The sequence below is a fragment of the Ictalurus punctatus genome, chromosome 24, assembly GCF_001660625.3.
Source record: "Ictalurus punctatus breed USDA103 chromosome 24, Coco_2.0, whole genome shotgun sequence".
NCBI lineage: Eukaryota > Metazoa > Chordata > Actinopteri > Siluriformes > Ictaluridae > Ictalurus > Ictalurus punctatus.
This window is the reverse complement of record NC_030439.2, coordinates 2,022,160-2,045,117: the sequence shown is the minus strand read 5'-3', so window position 1 is coordinate 2,045,117 and position 22,958 is coordinate 2,022,160. Positions and strand designations below refer to the sequence as shown.

The window sequence follows — 22,958 nt, the reverse complement described above, 5'->3', positions numbered from 1 at the left end:
TCGCAGGGGCTGGTCCACGTAGGCAGCAGAACTGCAACGTTTAGACTCCAGTTCATCCAGAGACTCCTCACTGGACCCAGGAGTTTGGTATGGAGAGCAGCAGCCTGTAGACTGTTATAGAGAGTAGGAGGACTGGGGTTGGACAGAACTTTGTTTTTAATGGACACAAGAACACTAGACTTTGCTGGATTACCAGTTTTTTTTATCGTGGGCTTTTTAAAATATGGAACCTTTTTAAAAAACAAACCAAGGGCTGCAGAACACCACACTGGCTGCTGGAAGAACCCCTGGTTCATGGTGGGCAATTTAACATCTCTGGTGTGACCACTCCTTCATTATCTAGGGTTCTGGTCTCCTCAGGGATTGTGACACTCCGGCAGCTGGTGAACATCACAGGGACAGACCTGTCACGGGCTGAGGACTTAGCAGCACACCTGGTACTATGGTCCCTACACGTTGTGAATAAGCTCCTACATCTCTGGAGGTCCACCCTAACGTCAGAGGAGCGTGCTCAACAAAACAAGCGAGACTGGGCCTACAGAGGAAGAACCTTTTCCCCAGCTGGGCATCGCTCCAGATCTAGATGGGTGTGGGGGCCCCTCCTGGAGTTCACAGGTGACATGAACATTGAGACAGTGTCCGGTAAGCTTCTGTACAAAGCCTGCGTGAAAGTTTTAAATAAGAAAAAACTGAATGGGAGGGTGGACACCCCATGATGAAGTGTACTGGGTTTTAATGATGAGTTAACGATGATTTTAATGTTAACCACCGTTAACCAAAACATTTTCTGACCTCCAATGGAGGATTTTACATGGAACTGTTTCTGTGAATTCTTTCATCTCCATTTTAAACCCTGAGGTCACACAGGAATGTCCGTTCTGTTCACAGAGAAAGACTGTTTTTTCATGCGTTTATACATTGCTCCAGGTTGCAGCTATTGTTTCTGTTTTTAAAACAATGACTTGAGGTCATTTTATGTGGATTTTACTTTTCAGATTTTTATCTTTGGTTTTAAGCATGTTAGAAGAACCAGATTCAAGTGTCAGCTGATCAAGTTGATCAAAAATGGCGATATACCCGAGCAGAAAAAACAAAGTGGCACAGAACATAGACTGCGATGCCATAAAAGTTCTCTCCAGACTGATCAAATCCCGGATTCTGATGGATTTGAACGTTTACAGTAGTATGGGAGACGTGGAGATGTTCAAGGCGGTGTGGTGCTGCGAGGAGGCTCTGTGTTCTGTAGTGGAGGGAGAACTTTGTTTTACGCCAGCATTAGGCTGATAATGTTCTTAACGACTATCCGTTGTTGCGCTGACTTATTTATTTATTTTATTTATTTATGGTTTTTCTTTTTAATGCTCCTTTAAATATTTATTTATTTATTTATTTATTGCGTCACCTTTGACTTTAATGTGTATAGTGTGACGTTTGATAAATAAAGGATTGTAAAAAGTCAAAAGTCTCTCTCTCCCTCCAAGGGTTCTCTCTCTCTCTCCCTCCAAGGGTTCTCTCTCTCTCTCACTCTGTGTGTGTGTGTGTGTGTGTGTGTGTGTGTGTGTGTGTGTTGCATGCTGGGAGTGTGTGTGCGGAGTACGGAGTGTGTTTCTGAGAGCGATTTAAAAAAAACAGTTGTTTATTTCTGTTACTTTCTTAATTTTTCCTTTGTGTTTTTCCTTTCTTTTCCCTCGTTACTCGACTGAAATTAGAACATGTACAAAAGTTTCTATCGTGTGCCCGGGAGAGTTTAGACCCTGGGATGGCGTCTATACCCGGGCAAACACCACCTAAACTAACACTCCGAAATGGGTGCAGGTGTGTACCAGAGCCTGGAGTGACGGTAGATGACTTACTTGTAGTTATGGGAGAGCAGGTAGGATTTGATCATGTAGTTTCAGCCTCACAGATGAGAGAATACACCTCTTGACCAAATTAGAGACTTTATAAGACAACAACATACAGAAGACTTTATCATCCTAGTGGGAGGTTTTAATTGTACTCTGGATTTTACACAGTGTAGAAACAGTGTGAAACCCCATGCAAGTGTTTAACCAATGTTATTAAAAATCTAGACTTATCTGATGTATGGAGAGAACATAACCTGATCACACGTCAGTGTACGTGGGTAAAGATCAGTAACGAGAAGATCTCTGCTGCATGGCTGGATAGATTATATGTATCACGCAATGTGAGGAATAGAGTCTTAAAGTCAAAAATCTTCCCCACCTCAATGTCTGATCATAAACTAGTTACCTTGGAGTGTACCCTACGAAAAAAAAGCATAAGAGTTGTCATTGGCATTTCAATGTCAAATTACTAGAAGATAGAAGTTTTTATGAAACTTTTAAGCTTTTTTTGGACTCATGGAGGAGCAAGCAGAATTATTATGAAAACTACATTCAATGGTGGGAAACAGGGAAGGTACAAATAAGACATTTCTGTCAGCAATTTCATCATATTCTATGTTCTGTATAAAAAAAGTCATTGGAATGTCTTGAAAGAGAAATTATTGGCATAGAACAAAGTATCAATAAAAAGGACTCTGTAAACCTCAAAGATCTAACTTGCTCAGCTCGATTCTAAAAGAATGAGTGGAACAAGCTCTTGTAAGAAGTTGGTTCTTAACAATGAAGGACATAGATGCTTCCACTTCTTTCTTTTTTAACCTGGAGCATACGGAAGGACAAGAGAAATTGATGTACTGTTTAAAGGATTGTAATGATCGAGACACCTCTGACCAAATGGAATGCACAAAATTCCTGTGGATTTTTACTCAAATTTATACACCACTGAGGAAGGGGAGTAGAAGTCGTTCCTGATGGTCATGAAGAGCTGCGGTCATCTGCATCTAAGGGCAAGAAATAATTTTGTTGTAAATAAGCATTCAGATAAACAGGTAAAAAAAAATAATCTGTCTTACAGTACCTTTTCTCTTTTTACTCTGTGGAAGAAAGAATGAGGAGATGGTGCTCTGTTTCGTCACAGGCATTTCCATCTTGGTTTGCGTAAAATTCAGAGGCACTGCCATGCTGTAGCCTCCGGACCGAGCCAGTGGATTCAGGAGTTTAGATATCGGTCGTGCCAGTTTCTGTTAGAAAGAAAACCTTTTCAAAAGATTGCTTACATTTTCACGCCGAAGGTGCGGCATTTTTACACCAGGCGCACTTATTATTGAGTACACAGCAAATACTGTGATTAAATATATATACACCGCCGCTGATTCATGAAGCACAGCCAGGAGGTCCATGATATTTTTTTGTTGATGTTCTCACACTAGTGCACAGGTTCGCAACACAGCTTTTAAAATTAAAAACTTAATTTTAGTTTTTTTCTGCGCACACAAGGCATTCGTATCGCTTCATAAAAATTGGGATTAAACCACTGGAGTCACGTGGATTACTTTTACGACGCCTTCATGAACTTTCCGGAGCTTGAAAGTTTTGGTTACACGGACTGTATATGGAGGGACGGAAATCTCCCAGGTTTCATTAAAAAATGTCTTGATTTGTGTTCTCAAGATGAACGAAAGTCTTATGGGTTTGGAACGACATGAGGAGGAGTAACCGATGACAGAATTTTCATTTTGGGGTGAACTATCCCTTTAACTGTATGACTTGCGGTCACTACATATTACACACGAGGTTAATATAAGACATGTATAGTATTTAGATACTCTAAATATACACATAAAAAGGTACCAAACTGTACTTTTCCTTGAGCTAATACCATCAAACCTACATCATTTGTATGTGTTTTTTCACCTTCACCCTTTTCACCCTCATAGAATTTGTAATGGTTTTAATGGCAATTGTATTGGTTTCGATGGAAACTGTAATGGTCCCTGTGGGTCTTTACTGGTAATTTGTTGCCTTCAAGTGGTGGCATGTTATGTCTAGTGGATACCATTACGGACCAGTAGTGGTATTGGTTTTAATGGTTAGCTGATGGTTTGTAATGGTATGTGTACTGGAAACCATTAGAATTTCAGTGATGGTTTCTATTGTTTTTTGTGTTTCTTTTTTTGCAAGGAACATAATTCACCCTCAAATAAATGATATATGTAGATATATATCAATATTTATTGTTTTTAAACAACTTTTTCCCCAGGTAACAGATACATAATAAAGGGTAGATACATACAGCCTTGATGGTATCACTATAGCAACAAGGAAAGGACAGTGTGATAGATTAGGATTTGTGAGAGAGTAAGAACGTCAGTGGGGTGATACTGATCTGTAAAATCAATGTTAGTGTGTGGAAATTTAAAACGTACTCTCTGTTTCTTCGCCCTTAGTTCATCAGCGTCCAGCCAAACTCCACACTCCTGCTCTGAGGAGAGAGCTTTACATGTCTTACTCTTACTGCTCTTCATGTTTCTTCTTCACCCCACACCACCCAGCAGTGGCAACCTTTCTACACCGTTAACCTTCAACAGAAAAAGATTTACTCACTGAGCAGTGTTACTCATTTTCTGCGCAGATAAGCGAGCTTAATCTGTCTAAAAACAGAGCAGTAGTAGGTCTGACCAAATAAATAAGCTAGTAATAGTGCACTCTAGTTTTCCCGCCCAGTATTTGTTTGAAAGTCTTCGGGTTGCCAAGTTCTCCAAAATTCCTCTTCTTTTTTCTGTATAGTTTTACATCCATTCTGTGGTATTGGCGCCCTCTTCAGCCTATTAGGCTATAACAACATTAATTGAATATGCACCAGGGGTGGAAAATATTCAAATTGAATACTTGTACTCTAATTTAATTACATTTCCAAGTTAAAAAACAAAACAAAAAAAAAAACATTTTTTAAGTAAAAAATACTTTTTGTTTCTTAATGGTATATCTTATGTAGGAAGGAACTGTTCCACAACCTTCCAAGCTTAACCCCGGGGCATAAAGACTTCTTAGAAGCTGGAATCACATACAAAGAAATCACAGCGGTGGCACTGGAACTGTCTGTGGGCCATACACCTGGAGTTGACAGCCTGCCTGCCGAATTTTACGAGGCTTTCTGACCCATTCTTCCACATGATTACTTCAGAGTTCTTCAAATAAGCAATACTGAAAAAGATCCTTCCTAAGAGCGTTCAGCATGCGGTTCTGACACTGCTTCCTAAGAAGTGGGATTTAACACTCCTAAAGAACTGGAGACCTGTGGCAGTCTTGTGCACAGATTACAAGATTATCTCCAAATGCTTGGTAAACAGACTAAATGAGGTGCTGCATGCAATTATACATAAAGATCAGTCTTATTGTGTAAAAGATAGACCCATTGCAGATAACTTGCATTTAGTAAGAGACTTATATGATTGTGCGATTTAAATGGGGTTCTTGTCAATAGACCAAGAGAAAGCCTTTGTTCAGGTAGAACACACATTTATTTTCGATACCTTAAAAGCTTTTGGGTTTGGTGACAATTTTATCTCCGTGATAAGGTTGTTGTACGCTGACTACGTTTACATGGACAGCATTAATCTAATTATTGACCTTACTCTGATTAAGATAATAATGTGATTAAGGTGTTTACATGGGTCACTTTTAGAATACTCTTGTCATGTTCCCGTTTTACATGTTATAGAACATAATTAGATGAACAGCCCGCGTCATTACGTCACCGCGCCACGCCGTCCGACGTCCCTCCAGAATTTCACCTATCAACATACAGTACATCTTCGTTATGGTACCGTATACAGTTTTGGGTGTTTTTATTTAATTTTTTTACGAATGCTTTAAGTGCAGTTAATTATTTGTCATGCTGTATGTGCTAATAGACAACTGCTTGAAGCGGTGGGTGTGTCCCAAATCACGTAGTTACCGTCTATATAGTAGCCGAGATGCATGTATTTTTCCCCACTACAGGCCTATAGTAGGAAAGTATGCGATTTGGGACACAGCCGAACTCTCTTGTTCGCCGTAAAATGTAAAACTGCCGTGTGTGATCGTGTCCTGTCGCAAAATGCGGTGAAAACTCCCACATGACGTTCATAATGTGATTAAGGTGTGTATATGTCTGTAATACACGTCCATAATGCGACTAAAACAGGAGTACTCCACCTGTCTTAATTAGATTATTGCTTACTTCGATTATGACCTTAATTAGATTAAGGTAAGTAAAAATTGCTGTTTACATGGTAGTTTCTTCATTAGAGTATGGTCTTATTCGGATTAAGAGTGGATTATTGTTGTCCATGTAAACGCAGCTACTGATGCTACTTTCATGATAAAAATGGCTGGTGGCCTGAGTACTGCTGTGAAAGCCCAGAGGGGGAGGCTGTCCCCTCTCGGGTCAACTCTATAGTATATTCATTGAGCCTTTGCTACATAAACTTAGAAAAGATCTAATGGGTCTACAAGTCAATTTTCCAATCTCCCAACAACCAATTAAACTATCTGCATATGCGGATGACGTCACGGTCCTAATTAGAGGTGAAGGTGATGTTGAAGAGGTAAAATGCGCTCTTGAGTGCTATGGAAAGGCATTATCATATAAAGATAACTGGCTTAAAAGTGACGCTGCGTGATGTGGCAGAGTCACTGAAAGTCCATTACTTCCCAGTGGCCTACATTGGGGAAGGGCAGGTTTTAAATATCTGGGAGTTTTTGGGGGACAAATGAGTATAGACAACAAAATTGGGAGGGCCTGCTGGAGAAAATACGTGCGCGACTGTCTCGTTGGAAATAGTTGATACCGTTGTCATACAGGGGAAGGGTGCTGGTATTTAATAACCTCATAGCCTCTTCCCTTTGGCACAGAACAATGATCCTGCAGCCTCCAGAAGATCTCGTGAGGCAAATACTGAGATTGGCTAAAGGCACCAGTGCTGTATCTACCCAGACAAGAAGGAGGACAAGGCCTAGTAGATGTTGGGTCCAGAGTGAAGACATTCAAACTCCAAGTGGCTCAGAGACTTCTCTACAGGCAGGATGTGAGCTGGGCTGGGATAGCGTGCACCTTACTGAGGAAATCAGGTAATATGGGCCTAGATTGCCACTTGCTCTTGATGAATGTTCTAGCAACTGTTTGAAAAAGTAGGTTTTTAACATGATTAAAAATGGTGAACAGAATAAATCTCACTGTGGAAAAGTGTAAATCATTGGATTCTGTAGGACTTTTTTCTTAGTTTTGTTATCTTTTGAACATTAGGTGGCACTGGCCCCAAACTTTTAGGGTTCCCTCAGAATATGGTGCTAATGACACATACCAAGTTTCATAATGTTATGCCAATGCAGTCGAAAAATACAGTATTTTATAGCCAAAAATAGCCGACATGGTAATACTGGGTATCAGTCGACTCAGTATACAGTACTGAATCAAATAAGACCAGTCTCATGATTTTTGGCAAAGCTAGTCAAAAGTTGTAAGCCAAAAAATGTATTTCTTGACCAGTAGGTGGTGCCTAGTACCTGTAAATGTGCAAGTACCCTCAGGTCATGATTTTGATGATAAGTACTATGTTTTGTCTTAATACTCCCAAGCATTGCACAGATATAGCCTCCTGTCCATTTTGGCATGCTTGCCATCTAATTCGCTTCTGCATCACTCGAGAACGGTTTAATCAACTTAATTTCCATAGGTTTTGGTTGGGGTGGACTGGCGATGATCTCATCCGATGTTGGTGAAAACCTGAAAAATTATGTAGAAGGAGTTTGAGAAAGAATGTTTTTTTTTTTTTTTTTTTTTTTTTTTTTTTTTTTTTTTTTTTTTAGATATTTCAAAACGGTGGGCAGTAATTTTGGCTGACCATAGCATTATTGGTAACATTGTTCTTGGCATTACCCAAGGATTCTATCAAGACCAGTAGCATGACAATAGGCAAATGTAATCAAAAGCTATTAGCATTTATTGATATTGCGTTATAATCTTTGACCACAAGGTGGGGTTGTCCTGAAACTTTATGACTACCTTCAGGATATGGTGTCACCCATTTTCGTAACAATACACCAAGGTGTTTGTAGAATACAGCATTTGACATCTAATTCAAAATTGCCAACACAAAATGGCTGACCTAAAAAAATGTCTAATCATTCGACTCAGTATGGTGTGGTATCGACAGTATCGACTTTTGTACAGCTGGTGCTATCGTACTAGCCTGCCCTTCATACAGGAAGCCTCAGTCCTCTTATGATTATTGTTAATTTCTTCTTGTGTTTTATTTGACCAATTGCATAGGTTGCTGTTTTGTTTTTTTTAATAATTCTTGGCAAGTCTTTTTAACTTCAAATAAAATGTTTGTATGGAAACCCATGCCTCTTGCCTGTTCTAAGTGAATTGTAGTTGTGTGCCTTTGTTTGGGTTGTTTTCCACGTTCCCTCGGGGTGGCGTAATCATTACAAACGAGCCACTTGTTACATAGGTAAAAGGAGTCGCTCTGCTAACACAGGCTCTAGTGAGGGTACGCCAAGATTGTGCTACATCTGCTACTAGTAGCAGTGGATTGACCAGCTCGACTGGTTCTCGGAGATGATATTTCTGATGGATGGCACTCCTTGTGAGGTTCACGTTCATAGGGATCTATTGTCTGAAGCCAGAGGGCTGATTTATCACCCTCGGTTGGAACTTTGGAAACTGTGAGTCTGGCCCCTGAGCGGCACCAGCTCATAGATTCCAGTCTCTCAACCGAGGTTGTAGAGACCATGTTAAATGCTAGGAATGTCACTGAGACCCAGTAAACTACGCAAAGGCTACAGTCCTGGAGTACTTACAGGAACGTTTCTCAGGTTGGCTCCTTCCACAATTAGGATCTACATGGCCACCATTTCAGTCAGCCATACCCCGATTGATGGAGCCTCTGGGACGAACCATACCCTCAGTATGACGGGGTGAGTATACTCATTCCCACAGTGTGGAGCTCACACAATGTTGAGTTCCCTTTGAAAGGGAACATCTGAGTTTTCCCAGTGATCTGCACTAAGAGAGCATCTCCAGCCACGGCACGCACCGTGCTGGCAATCCTTGTGCCACCGAATCCGATGTTTTCGATACATAAACTACAGCCCTGCAAGCGCCCCACTCTCCTGAGCCGGGACCCCCCCAGCGGCGCCCCCCACCACATATAAGACAAAGTCTTTGTAGACGTTTGCCAGCCATAGTACAGGTGCAGAGCATAAGTCCATTCAATGTCAGGCTGGTCCAAAGAACACCCAGATCTCAGGATGTTGTCATGTAGAGAGCGATCAGTGATCAGTGATCCACTGCAGACCATACTTGATAACGTCCAGGAACATTGTTGTGCTTTATGGGGCGGAGGATGACCCCAATCATGTCCTGTCGGCCTTGGGAACGTGCAAGGGAGTCTATGATCACAGAGGAGTACACCGCAGGGGAGCCCACAGCCCCCGAAGGAGACGCTCCCAGGTGTACTACTGATCTAGGAATGTTAAGGGGAGTAACGGCCTTGAGCTCTCACATGCAGTCATTTGGACAAAGTGCTGATCAATAATATCATGTGGAATGGAATGGGTTACAGCTGGGACATCTTATATATATATATATATATTGTGAGGAATTAGCCCGGGGAAGGGCGGCGTACAGACCCACAGGAGACAGAAGGATGTTCGCAAACGGTGGTTTATTGTGGCTAGGGTGAGGTGAATGGGTTATAAGTGGATGAGTGCGGGGTTTTGTGGAGGCATGACGGCCGGTGGAGTCTACTCGTGGCGGTGGTGGGATTCCCGAGGCGGGGCGGGGGTTTTCCCGGGCCGGCGTCCTCCGTGTGTGCGACTCTCACTATCCGGCGGTCCCGTCCGCGCTTGTGCCTCCTGGAGAGAGGGAGGGACAGAGAGAGAGAGAGAGAGAGAGATTAGCGTGGGGCGTGAGGTTACCGTCGTGATCGGAGGTTGCGAATCGCTGCAAACACGCACGGAGTCCGTCTTGACGCTACGATATTCTCTTCCTCTTCCCGGCCGGAAGCGCGCCCTTTTATCCTCCTCCGCCGTCGCCTGAGTGGTGGGACTTCCCCGTTGGATCCGCCAATCGCTGGCCGGAGTCGTGTCAGTCCCGCCCTGCCGCGGCGGTCCTTCCGGCTGGCGGAATGTTCGGCAGGAAGCTGCCCACGTCATGCCGGTGCGGCAGTTGGAGAAGGAGCGTTTTCCCTCTTGTGTGCGCCGGATCTCTGCCCGTCGCGACAATATATATATATATATATATATATATATTTTTTTTTTTCTATATACAACATACTATAAATAATGGAGCTACTGGGATGACTAGTTAGTTGACTGTGTAACCTTTGTGTAAAATGCCATCCTCTTCCAGCCTTAAGCATTGGTTACTGGGTGGGTGGGTTGTACTGCAGAACTTATCGCAGTTGTTATCACAGCTTGCTGTAATAATGCTAGACTCAGTGGACATGTTCCTTCATCCTTTTCTGAGGATGGAGGATATTGTTTACAGGACCCAGGATGAAAAAAGTGCCTTAACATAAAGACTTCCTGCACATTAAATGACCACAGTGGACTTCTAGTGAATTTGAGGGTGTGTGGGGGGGTGGGGGGGGGGGGGGGGGGGGCTGAGGGGGATCTTTCCTTCTTCTTCTTCTCTTTTTTTTTCTTTTCTTAAATGGAAATATTATTTTAAAAATGTAAATATGTAATTATTTCAAAAAATTGGATATAAAAAAAGTCTATCTCTCTCTCTTTCTCTCTCTCTCTCTCTCTCCCTCTCTCTGAGGATTGTGGGTAGCGGCGAGAGTACAGGTGGTTAGAGCACGTCTGAGTGTTTGTAGTGCTTTTTCAAATACTTTCTTTTCTATTTTCTTATTTAGCTTTTTCTTCTAAAGTAAGAGTTTTAGTGAAGTTAACAGTGTGTGAGCGACTATTGTCGGCAGAACTCACTCCGAAATGGAGTTAAATGGAGATTTCTCTCGTCTGACCCTGAGACATGGGTGTAAATGCACGCCGGATGATTCCATACCACTGAAAGTTCTCACCGCTTTCAGTGATCAGGTTGGTGGTTTAAACATCAGATCAGCTTCTCGGATGAACAAAGCAGTGGTGGTTTTTCCTGCCGAAGTTGAAATGGTTGATGCGCTAATTGAACAGGGGCTAATGATAAACAACGAGTATGTTCGTGTGTTTCCGCTGTCCGGTGTCTCCAATAAAATCGTGCTGTCTAATGTGCCTCCTTTTATTAAAAATAAAACTTTAAAAGTGTGCTCGAGCGCTATGGAAAGTTAACAGCGCCGATCAAAATGATTCCGTTGGGTTTAAAAAACCCGGACATTAAACACGTCATGTCTTTCCGCCGCTTCACTTACATGATCCTAAACACGCAGCACGAGCCACTCTCTCTCTCTGTCAAACTAACGCTGGAGAATAAAGATTACACCATCTTCATCAGCTCCGAGCAGATGAGATGCTTCGTGTGTGGTGAACACGGCCATATCAGACAGACGTGTCCGAGCAGACAGGAGAGCAGAACCATTTTTTAAAACCGTTTTTTAAAATCTTTTGGATAAAGCCATCTCAGATATCCCTCAAGAAAGAATCATCGTTTTAGCTGGAGATTTCAACTGCACTTTGAATCAGAGTGTAGATCGGAATCATGGTGAACCTCATCCTCGCTCAGCAGAGGCACTTAGAACTGTGGTACAAAACCATAATCTAGTAGACGTGTGGAGAGAAACTCTACCCACAGACAGGCAGTACACCTGGCTAAAATCAACTCCCGGAAAGATTCTTACAGCAAGACTCGATAGACTTTATACTAAAAAATTCAACAGAGGCAGATTTTATAACTGTTATATCCATCCCACTCATCTTTCTGATCATCATTACATTTCTGTCGCTGTCACTACCACACTGAGCACTTCCTGTCAACATCACTGGCACTTTAACAACAGGTTATTACAGGATCATCACTTCATTCACGCTTTCACACTTTTCTGGAAGTCCTGGAGAGAGAGAAAGGTTCAGTATGCATCAGTAAACGAGTGGTGGGACATCGGTAAAGTTCAGGTTCAGGTCTTCTGCCAACAATACGCGGAAAATAGCACCAGAGAAATCAAGGAAAAGATCAACTTTCTTGAAAAGGAAATACTGAAACTGAGCAGCTCAATAAGCGAAGAAGAAGAAACAAGAACAAAAGCAACGCTGGAGAAGAACAAAATCCTTCTGAAAAACTTGTATGAAGAGAGAGACCAAGGTGCCATGGTGCGGGCTAAGTTTACACAATACAATAAAATGGACTCTTCTCCATCTTTCTTCTTCACGCTGGAGAAAAAAACCAGAGAAAAGAAGTCCATCAGCCACCTGAAACTACAGACAAAGATGACATCACTTCACAAGCGTTATCTTTTTACGAGAAACTGTACAACAGAGAGCCATGTGAGCCCGAAGCAATTGAAGAACTCCTGAGTGGACTTCCACAGCTGAGTGAGTGCGAGAGGAATGAACTCGAGGAATCGCTCTCGCTTGAAGAGCTCAGCACGGCTGCTCACCAGCTGTCAAACAGAAAGTCACCGGGGCTGGATGGATTAACCTCCGAATTCTATAAAACATTCTGGCCTTTGATTGGCCCAGACCTGCACTTTGTCATACTCAGATGTATGGAATCAAAAGTTTTACCCCTCAGCTGTAGGAGAGCGGTAATTACTCTGCTACCCAAAAAAGGAGACCTTGGCAGCTTAAAGAACTGGCGTCCTGTGTCTCTTCTTGGGACAGACTACAAAATCTTTTCGAAGGCATTAACAAATCGCCTTAAAAGATGTTTGGCCACAGTAGTACATGAAGACCAGTCATACTGCATCCCAGAACGCTCAATCTCTAACAACCTTTTCCTGGTGCGAGACCTGTTACAGCTCACAGAGCTATATAAGGCAGAGATGGGACTAGTGTCACTAGACCAGGAGAAGGCTGACAGAGTAGATCATGGCTATCTCTTTAAGACCCTAACAGCTTTTGGCATTGGTGGACGGTTCATCTCATGGATTAGGCTGCTGTACACCGATGTGCACAGCATGCTGAAAATAAATGGAACACTAACGAGAACGTTTCCCGTGCACAGAGGTGTTCCACAAGGCTGTAGCCTGTCCGGTCTGCTGTACACTCTCTCCATCGAGCCCCTGCTAAGACGCCTGCGAAAAAACCTGCAAGGGTTCTCAGTGTTAAGCCCTGATTTATCTGATGTGACCACGATCAAACTCACAGCATACGCTGATGTGACGGTGGTAATCAGATCCGAGGACGACACTGGTCATATGGTTCCTAGCCTCGATGTCTTTCAGAGAGCATCATCTGCACGCGTAAACTGGAACAAAACTGATGCCTTGCTCCTAGGCCAATGGCAGGAGGAGAATATACCTCCCCTCCCACAGGACTGTTCATGGAGCAAGGAGGGAGTGAGAATACTTGGGATGATCTTTGGCACAGATCGATATATGCAGAAGAACTGGGATGGATTGACCAGTAAGGTTACTGAAAAGCTAAATAGATGGAGATGGATTCAATCACAGCTGTCCTACAGGGGCAGAGTCCTAGTGATGAACAACTTGGCTGCCTCGATGCTATGGCACCGTCTGACGGTATTAGATCCTCCTCAAGAACTTCTACACCAACTTCAGAAGTGCTTTGTGGACTTCGTCTGGAGCGGTCACCATTGGACACCATCCGGCCCACTGAGTTTACCGGTGTGTGAGGGCGGGATAAGTCTGATCCATCTCCAGTCCAAGGTGAAGGCCCTGAGACTACAAACTGCTCAGAAACTGTTGTACTGTCCAAGCACTGTGCCATGGGTTAGTTTTGGGCTCGCAGTACTGAGGTTTGCAGGAAGAATGGGACTCGACAGACAGATGTTCCTAATGTCCAATAGTGGCACAAAGGCCGCTTCTGTCAGTCACCATTACGGAACAGTTTTTAAAATCTGGGCTCAGCTTAGAACGCAACGAAAAGATCATTACGGTCTGAACGAGCCACTTTTTTTATAACACCTGGTTCCCTGAACAAACTGAGTCCAGAAGCGAGATCACTGCCTTCATCTCAGCAGGAGTAGCCAAGGCGGGAGATCTTATTGACCAGGATAAGCGAGAGTGGATACAAGTACACCAACTTTCCAAAGAGATTGGAGGCGGTAAGGACTTTGAAGGCTTCGTTCCCCACACCCCTACTAACATTCATAAACAACTACATGACTGGAGATCCCGACCAAACGTCCTTTCCAGAGTTGTACATAACTCCCAGTGAAGCTCCAGACGACGATGGTGCAGGCCAACTTCTCTCCTACACAAGACTTAGAAACATCCCCTTTTCAACGATAACAAAAGACCAATTGTACAACTTCTGTATAAAAAACGAACTTTCGAGAGAGCTCAAAGGACGGACAGACACAAAGTGGAGAACACACCTATCCAGTGGCAAGGAAAAACTCCCTAAGATGTTTTAAGAGGAAGAAACCTTGAGAGGAACCCGACTCAGAAGGGAACCCGTCCTCATCTGGGGAACAACAGATAGTGTGAAAAAGTTCATTATGGATTTATATGAAGTCTGTATGGCGTTAAGAGCAGCCGTAGTCCCAGCAGTCTGGAATTAAAGAAGATTTGAGCTCCATCCAGTGGCAGAAGGGATCTGGATCTCTAGTATCTCCATAAATTTGTGTGGGGCTCGGCGAAAGGAGAGAGGGAGAAAAAAGATTATTATGACTGCGAAGTAGTAGAACAGAATCTAGTCAGGGTAGGCTTGAGTAAACAAATACGTTTTAATCCTAGACTTAAACACTGAGACTGTGTCTGAGTCCCGAACACTAATAGGAAGACTGTTCCATAACTGTGGGGCTCTATAAGAGAAAGCTCTTCCCCCTGCTGTAGCCTTCACTATTCGAGGTACCGTCAAATAGCCTGCATCTTTTGATCTAAGTAGGCGTGGCGGATCATATAAAACCAAAAGGTCGCTTAGATATTGTGGCGCGAGACCATTTAGTGCTTTATAGGTTAATAAAAGTATTTTATAGTTAATGTGAGATTTTACTGGGAGCCAATGCAGTATTGATAATATCGGGGTGATGTGGTCGTATCTTCTGGTTCTAGTTAGGACTCTAGCAGCTGCATTCTGGACTAACTGGAGTTTGTTTATGCTCCTACTGGAACATCCAGACAGTAAGGCATTACAGTAATCTAATCTAGAGGTGACGAATGCATGAACTAGTATTTCCGCATCATGTAGTGACAATATGTTTCTTATTTTAGAAATATTTCTGAGATGAAAGACGGCTATCCTAGTAATATTCTCTACATGAGCATCAAATGATAGACTGGAGTCAATAATCACTCCAAGGTCTTTAACTGCTGCACATGATGAAACAGAAAGTCCATCCAGAGTAACCATGTGACATGTGTCTAATGTCCTTTGCACAATCCTCTACTTTACTAAGCTTCTGTCTGTCCTCTGGCTTCGCTGAAACATACAACTGTGTATCATCTGCATAACAGTGGAAGCTAATTCCATGTTTACGAATAATTTGACCTAGGGGTAGCATATATAAAGTAAAGAGCAGTGGGCCTAAAACAGAACCCTGTTGATATTAGATGCTAATGATATTAGATGCATGATTCATGATTTTAGAGTCTTGATAGATGCACATAGCCTGTCCATTCATGTTCTCGAAAAAAACCTGAAGACCGTCCTCCACACTTACAGTGCTGTGAGCTCTGTGTCCCTCTGAGGCTGTGATGACCTGCCCGTGATGGTCACACACCACCGCGCCAGCCAGAAATCTTTACGTTGCAATAATGCCCTTGCCCTTCATCTTCTGTCACAAGAAGTCCTTTCACTTCTGGGTCCTGGTGCGTGTCCGGCTTTGTTTAGCGTCCATTGCTGTGTCCATGGATCCAGGGGGCTTCCATTCTTCACGAACTGGGCTGCACTGGGTATGTTGGTCCTCCACTTGCTGACCTTTTCCTCACTGGGTAGACGAGGGCCAAAGGGCGCCATCAAGAAAACATGCCATGTTCAAAGTTGTCAAGTATAGTCTTAACTAACAATCTTTCATGTTACTTGGTAAATATCTTTAAATATAGTTTCAAAAAATACTTGTGAATACAGTGAAAATGCTGCTTGTGCAGTTTCATCTGGGCCTTCAAACAATTGCTCGTACAGCTTCCGCTGAAAGCTAGCTGAGATTTCAGCGTGCAGAGTCTTATCTGGCGCCTCACCCCCCAGAGTCACCGGGTGCTGTTCGACAAGTCGGCCGTACGCTGACTCAAGATCCGTTTGCAGATCCGTCGTGTCTGCTTTCTGCTGGGCAGCACCGCGAGCAATGCTACAGGCTGGATTCCCCTTCTGAAGGATCAGTGCTAAATAAAAAAAATGTAAAAATGATTTTTTAGGAGAAGAGTACAAGACTAGTGGTCAAAGTGTGTGTGATAATTTGTTTACAAATTGTGGATTCTATTAATTGTGTCGACAAATATATAACATGCTTACGTTGACTGACCAGCCAGCGAATCCAGGAGCTGACTAGCCCTCACTGCGTTGTCCGCCCGCTTCACGCGGTAATGTTTCTCCGCTGTAGCAGTCGAATGTGTTACGTAGTCAGCCACCAGATACTTCTGTGTCAGTCAGACTCTTGGTGGCTGTCTCGAAGGCCCGGCGTGCTCTCTGGCTGGTCACCCATGGTCTGACGCCATACCTAAAGTGCAAGTTGAAACCGTATATTAATTTGATGTTTATTTATTTATATACATATAAAACACATCTACCCTCAGACGCCGCACATAGTGTGTGTGAAATGAATCGTGATGGTCAGCTTACCTTATGTGCAGCCGTCGGAGGTCATTGGAGGGATTGTGTATTCTTCCACGCGCGGATGAGATGAAGAATCTCTCTTCAGTCCCATCCAGATCTTCCCTCTTCCGCTTCCTGATGCAGGACCGGAGTCCTGGCCGCACACACGTGGCCCTGAACACAGCTGTGCAGTCATGCGTTGTCAGTTCTTCATCTGCTGTCAACCTCTCATGCCTGTGAAAAAGATCAAACATTAACAGATCATAATATTATTTGTCACAGTGCTCACATACATGTGGTGTAAATCAGTCAAATGGGTGCAAAAATAAACTTGCCTTTTTTGGGTAATCTCCTCGCTGACCTTCTCACTGCAGCTCTTCTGCAGCAGTCCGAGGTAGTCTATGAACTCCCTACAGTCTGTATGCAGGTCCTTGTCATCATGCCTCAGGTTGGTGTTGATGGTCTGGTAGGTGAGGAATCTGTATGGAAAGCACAAGTAAGAAGTATGTACATGTATTCAAGCACAATTAAGTTCTTGTGTGTGCAAGTTTTAATATGAAAAAGAAAACACCAAATTCTACCAACCTTTTCAGGTTTTTCCTGTAGATAAGTTGAGCTGCTTTGAAAGCCCCACATCAGTCAGCTCCCTGAGAAACTGCTGCGTCTTCTCTGTCTCTGACAAATTCCAGGGACGGAGCCCGTGGGTCCATGTAACACAGAAAACGTGCAACGTTTTCAACCTGGAAAAAAGGACACGTTAGATGACCTTGTCATCATGACTAGTTTGCATTGTGAAAATATTGTTCTTGGATATCAAACTTTTAATCAACTCTAAAATGTTTTTATGGTAGTACTCACCTCCTGTTTAGGGTTTTGAAGGTCTTTCCACAAAAATGAAGAAAAACCCTTCAGCAATGCATGGTCGATAGAGTGCTTCTTGTAAAGCCCCTTCTCTGCCATCAGCTTTCTTACCGGGTTGGTCCACTGCACACCAGGGTTACTGCAATGAGGAAAGTGTTTGGTTATAAAACTGCATATGTCTGACGATTATTCAAAAACACAATCAGTAAAGCTATTAAAACTGAGATTCTCGCCATTGAAAGGTCTCAAAACTGCTCTTCCACCGCTGACAGGAGCTCTCTGACTGTTCACTGTCCAACTCTGTTTGCTGTGTGGCTCTGGAGGAGGAAGGCTCTGCCCTTGCAGTGGTAGTAGGTAGTGCTGGGGGCACATCGGTCACCACCAAAAAGCGACTCTCCAGTTCCTCAATCAGCCTTTCAAAAACCAAGAAGGCAAGGTTTAGATACAAGGTTTAGATTGCCTGTAAATACATTTCAGACAGAAGGAGACCAGAAGTTTTCAAAGGACTGAAAAGATTTTCCACCAACCTGCTCATTGGGTCAGCAGAGCCCAAAATCTGACCCAGCCGGTCGTAATTAATCACCCTGCCTTTTGCCAGAAGCATACGCATTTCCGCCGTCGCCCTCTCCACTACTTCTTCAATGGTTTCTTCAGGATCGGTCTTCATGCAGACTCTGTGCAGATGCACTGACAGGCAGTCCCAGATCTTCTTGCAGACAGGACAGAGAAGGTAGTTCCTTTTGAATTTACTGGAAATAGAAAGACACTTCATTTAAATCTTATTCAGAGAAAAGTTTTTCCAAGCCTTAGTACACATTAAAAGGGTTTTAATTAAAAAGTACATAGAAGGGAGGACTTTTAGAGTCAATATTTTCTACAGTTGCAAGTAGACTAATGAAAATGTATCTTCACTTACGGAATGGGATCCATTACTCAGTAAAGCAGATCTATCAGGAAGATGCAGGAAGGACAATGTTGAAAAACACGACTAAGGAAACAAGGAAGAAAACACCAGTAACACAAAATGCAGTTAAGGACACGATGTTATAATCACCAAGAAAAAAAATCAAGCAAATGCAGGAGCAGAATAAGAATATGAACAAAACAGAGTGAAGTGTCTTCTATATGAGGAACAAACTCAAAAGTCTTCAGTGACGATGGACAGCCCTTCTGCTGAAAAAGAATGAGTAACAAGTGGACACCATTCTCATCCTATATACAGGATCTCACAAAAGTGAGTGCACCCCTCACATTTTTGTAAATATTTGATGATAGCTTTTCATGTGACAACACTGAAGAAATGACACTGTGCTACAATGTAAAGTAGTGAGTGTACAGCTTGTGTAACAGTGTAAATTTGCTGTCCCCTCAAAATAACTCCACACACAGCCATTAATGTCTAAACCGCTGGCAACAAAAGTGAGTACACCCCTAAGTGAAAATGAAACATTACCGCATGAAGCAGGCGGACAACGCAGTGAGGGCTAGTCAGCTCTTGGATTTGCTGGCTGGTCAGTCGAGGTAAGCGTGTTTTATACTTGTCGACACAATTAATAGAATCCACAATTTGTAAACATATGAATCCATGTGAAATATTAATTTTTTTTTTTATTTAGCACTGATCCTTCAGAAGGGGAATCCAGCCGTATTGCCCGTAGCATTGCTCGCAGTGCTGCCCAGCAGAAAGCAGGCATGACAGATCTGCAGTTATGGAACAGTCTTCCTGTTAGTGTTCGGGACTCAGACACAGTCTCGGTGTTTAAGTCCAGGCTTAAAACGTATTTGTTTACTCAAGCCAACCCTGACTAGACTTTGTTACGCTAAGCACAGTCCCAATCTTTTCTCTCTGTCTCTCTCTAGTTCTGTCGAGCCACACGCGACTTCATGGAGATACTAGAGATCCTGATCCTTTCTGCTCTCCAGACCTTCCTGATACATTTCAGATGTCCTACCTCTGGATGGAGCGCTCACCTACTCCAATTACAGACTGCTGGGACTACGGCTTCTCCAAACAGACTTCATATGAATCCATAATGAACTTTTTCACACTAACTGCTGTTACCCAGATGAGGACGGATTCCCTTCTGAGTCGGGTTCCTCTCAAGGTTTCTTCCTCTTAAAACATCTTAGGGAGTTTTTCCTCGCCCCCAGCTTGCTCAGTTGGGATAAATTCACACTTTTAATATCTGTATACCCTGTTGATATTTTTGTAGAGCAGCTTTGAAACATCTATTGTAAAGAGTGTCATACAAATAAAATTGAATTAAATGCTTTTCTACCCTGCCACTAGGTGGACTTACTACTGATTGGACAGAACTTAGTACAGTGCAGAGTGAGGAGAAAAAAGGTGGGGAACACTAAACAAAGACCACACACACAAGTGGCAAAATCAAAACAACGTAGTCTTCATAATTAGATAGGAACACAAAGTCAGCAATAGCAGTGATCTTTCACAACTTGGCGATCTTCAGGATTCACAATATTTATAATTCTAAAGATGAAAACTACATTAGTTCATTCTTTTCAGTTGTCTTAGATCTTAATTTTTCATCTTTCTTTTTCCTCCACTTTCCAATCCTGTTTCTTTTCTAATTTATATTTTCTCTTACACCTTTTCTTTCTCCTTTCACTCTTACCTCATGCAAAGCCCTGACATACCATACCAGTCACTCCTCTGCAAAGGTATGACAAGGAGAAGTGTCAAAGTCTTGCCTTAAGTATCCTGCCTGGCAGGTGCAGGCAGTCCCGGTTAATAAGCCATGAGAAATCTGGGTAACTGAGTTCCCCCACACGGCTACTCTCACTGTGTGCTGCTGCTGCCCTCTGCTGGCTGTGCGGGGTGTGGCACAGCCTCTTACACCTTAATATATCTTAAAATGCTACAAGCAACATAAGTAGAAACAAAGCATTTGTTTTAATCCTATGTGCAATGACATGGCAATGACAATTCCATGGATGCAGCATTTCCTTTTACTGAAACACAACATGAGTTTTAATGCAGTAAAAAGCTTGTTTTTTGTTGGAAAGAAACGGAATGGTAATGGCCTACCGTGAGTAGCGTAGCATGTGTAAGTGTGTTCTTAAAAGAACCTGACACTGCCAGTGCCAGCAGTATGATCCTGACTCCAGGACAAGAGTCAAAATGGTAAAGGCACAGCTACACAATAGCATTCCAAATAGCGTCCCCAGTGAGACCCCTTGCCCACAAAAACAGCACATAGGCCCGTGTCTATACCATTTCCCAAAGCACCAGCTGAGCCCAAAACATCTCCAAGTGCCTGATGAATGTGAAGGTGTCAGGTTTGGACTGAAGTCAGAACAAACTGAACCAGTGGACACTGAGTATCGTAGCGCGCACTCTCACTCAAAAAAACAGACATGGAAAAGCATTAAAGTACATTGGTAACTGTTCTATAATGCAGAAGAGCACTACACACAGCCCGCTGCTATTACTGGGACAACACCAAAAGTGTCCATGCTTTCATTAACCATCTATAAAATGGTGTTAGTCCTGTAAGATCCATCTTGTTTACGTCCATCAAGAGCAAGTGGCAATCTAGACCCATATTACCTGATTTCCTCAGTAAGGTGCACGCTATCCCAGCCCAGCTCACATCCTGCCTGTAGAGAAGTCTCTGCGCCACTTGGAGTTTGAATGTCTTCACTCTGGACCCAACATCTACTAGGCCTTGTCCTCCTTCTTGTCTGGGTAGATACAGCACTGGTGCCTTTAGCCAATCTCTGTATTTGCCTCACGAGATCTTCTGGAGGCTGCAGGATCATTGTTCTGTGCCAAAGGGAAGAGGCTATGAGGTTGTGAAATACCAGCACCCTTCCCCTGTATGACAATGGTATCAACTATTTCCAACGAGACAGTCGCGCACGTATTTTCTCCAGCAGGCCCTCCCAATTTTGTTGTCTATACTCATTTGTCCCCCAAAAACTCCCAGATATTTAAAACCTGCCCTTCCCCAATGCAGGCCACCGGGAAGTAATGGACTTTCAGTGACTCTGCCACATCACGCAGCGTCACTTTTAAGCCAGTTATCTTTATATGATAATGCCTTTCCATAGCACTCAAGAGCGCATTTTACCTCTTCAACATCACCTTCACCTCTAATTAGGACCGTGACGTCATCCGCATATGCAGATAGTTTAATTAGTTGTTGGGAGATTGGAAAATTGACGTGTAGACCCATTAGATCTTTTCTAAGTTTATGTAGCAAAGGCTCAATGAATATACTATAGAGTTGACCCGAGAGGGGACAGCCTCCCCCTCTGGGCTTTCACAGCAGTACTCAGGCCACCAGCCATTTTTATCATGAAAGTAGCATCAGTAGCTGCGTTTACATGGACAACAATAATCCACTCTTAATCCGAATAAGACCATACTCTAATGAAGAAACTACCATGTAAACAGCAATTTTTACTTATCTTAATCTAATTAAGGTAATAATCGAAGTAAGCAATAATCTAATTAAGACAGGTGGAGTATTCCTGTTTTAGTCGCATTCTGGACGTATATTACAGACATGTAAACACCTTAATCACATTATGAACGTCATGTGGGAGTTTTCACCGCATTTTGCGACAGGACACGATCACACACGGCAGTTTTACGTTTTACGGCGAACAAGAGAGTTCGGCTGTGTCCCAAATCGCATACTTTCCTACTACAGGCCTGTAGTGGGGAAAAATACATGCATCTCGGCTACTATATAGACGGTAACTACGTGATTTGGGACACACCCACCGCTTCAAGCAGTTGTCTATTAGCACACACAGCATGACAAATAATTAACTGCACTTAAAGTGTTCGTAAAAAAATTAAATAAAAACACCCAAAACTGTATACGGTACCATAACGAAGACGATACTGTATATTGATACGTGAAATTCTGGAGGGACGTCGGACGGCGTGGCGCGGTGACGTAATGAAGCGGGCTGTTCATCTAATTATGTTCTATAACATGTAAAACGGGAACATGACAGGAGTATTCTAAAAGTGACCCATGTAAACACCTTCAGATTAAGATCATGTAAACACCTTAATCACATTATTATCTTAATCAGAGTAAGGTCAATAATTAGATTAATGCTGTCCATGTAAACGTAGTCAGCGTACAACAACCTTATCACGGAGATAAAATTGTCACCAAACCCAAAAGCTTTTAAGGTATCGAAAATAAATGTGTGTTCTACCCGAACAAAGGCTTTCTCTTGGTCTATTGACAAGAACCCCATTTAAATCGCACAATCATATAAGTCTCTTACTAAATGCAAGTTATCTGCAATGGGTCTATCTTCTACACAATAAGACTGATCTTTATGTATAATTGCATGCAGCACCTCATTTAGTCTGTTTGCCAAGCATTTGGAGATAATCTTGTAATC

The 22,958-nt window shown here is 42.8% G+C and overlaps 1 protein-coding gene and 1 long non-coding RNA gene across 2 annotated transcripts in view; one reads left to right on the top strand and one right to left on the bottom strand.

Annotated features, from left to right (window-relative positions):
* The window catches only part of LOC128629030 (E3 ubiquitin-protein ligase TRIM35-like), an 88,272-nt gene that overhangs the window by 35,067 nt on the left and 30,247 nt on the right, over positions 1-22,958 (top strand). The window lies entirely within an intron of this gene.
* LOC124627484 (uncharacterized) lies at positions 15,531-16,931 on the bottom strand. The gene is made up of 3 exons (XR_008393367.1): positions 16,731-16,931; positions 16,404-16,608; positions 15,531-16,273 (listed from the first exon to the last, which is right to left on the bottom strand). It is a non-coding gene; the product is annotated as an uncharacterized LOC124627484 (long non-coding RNA).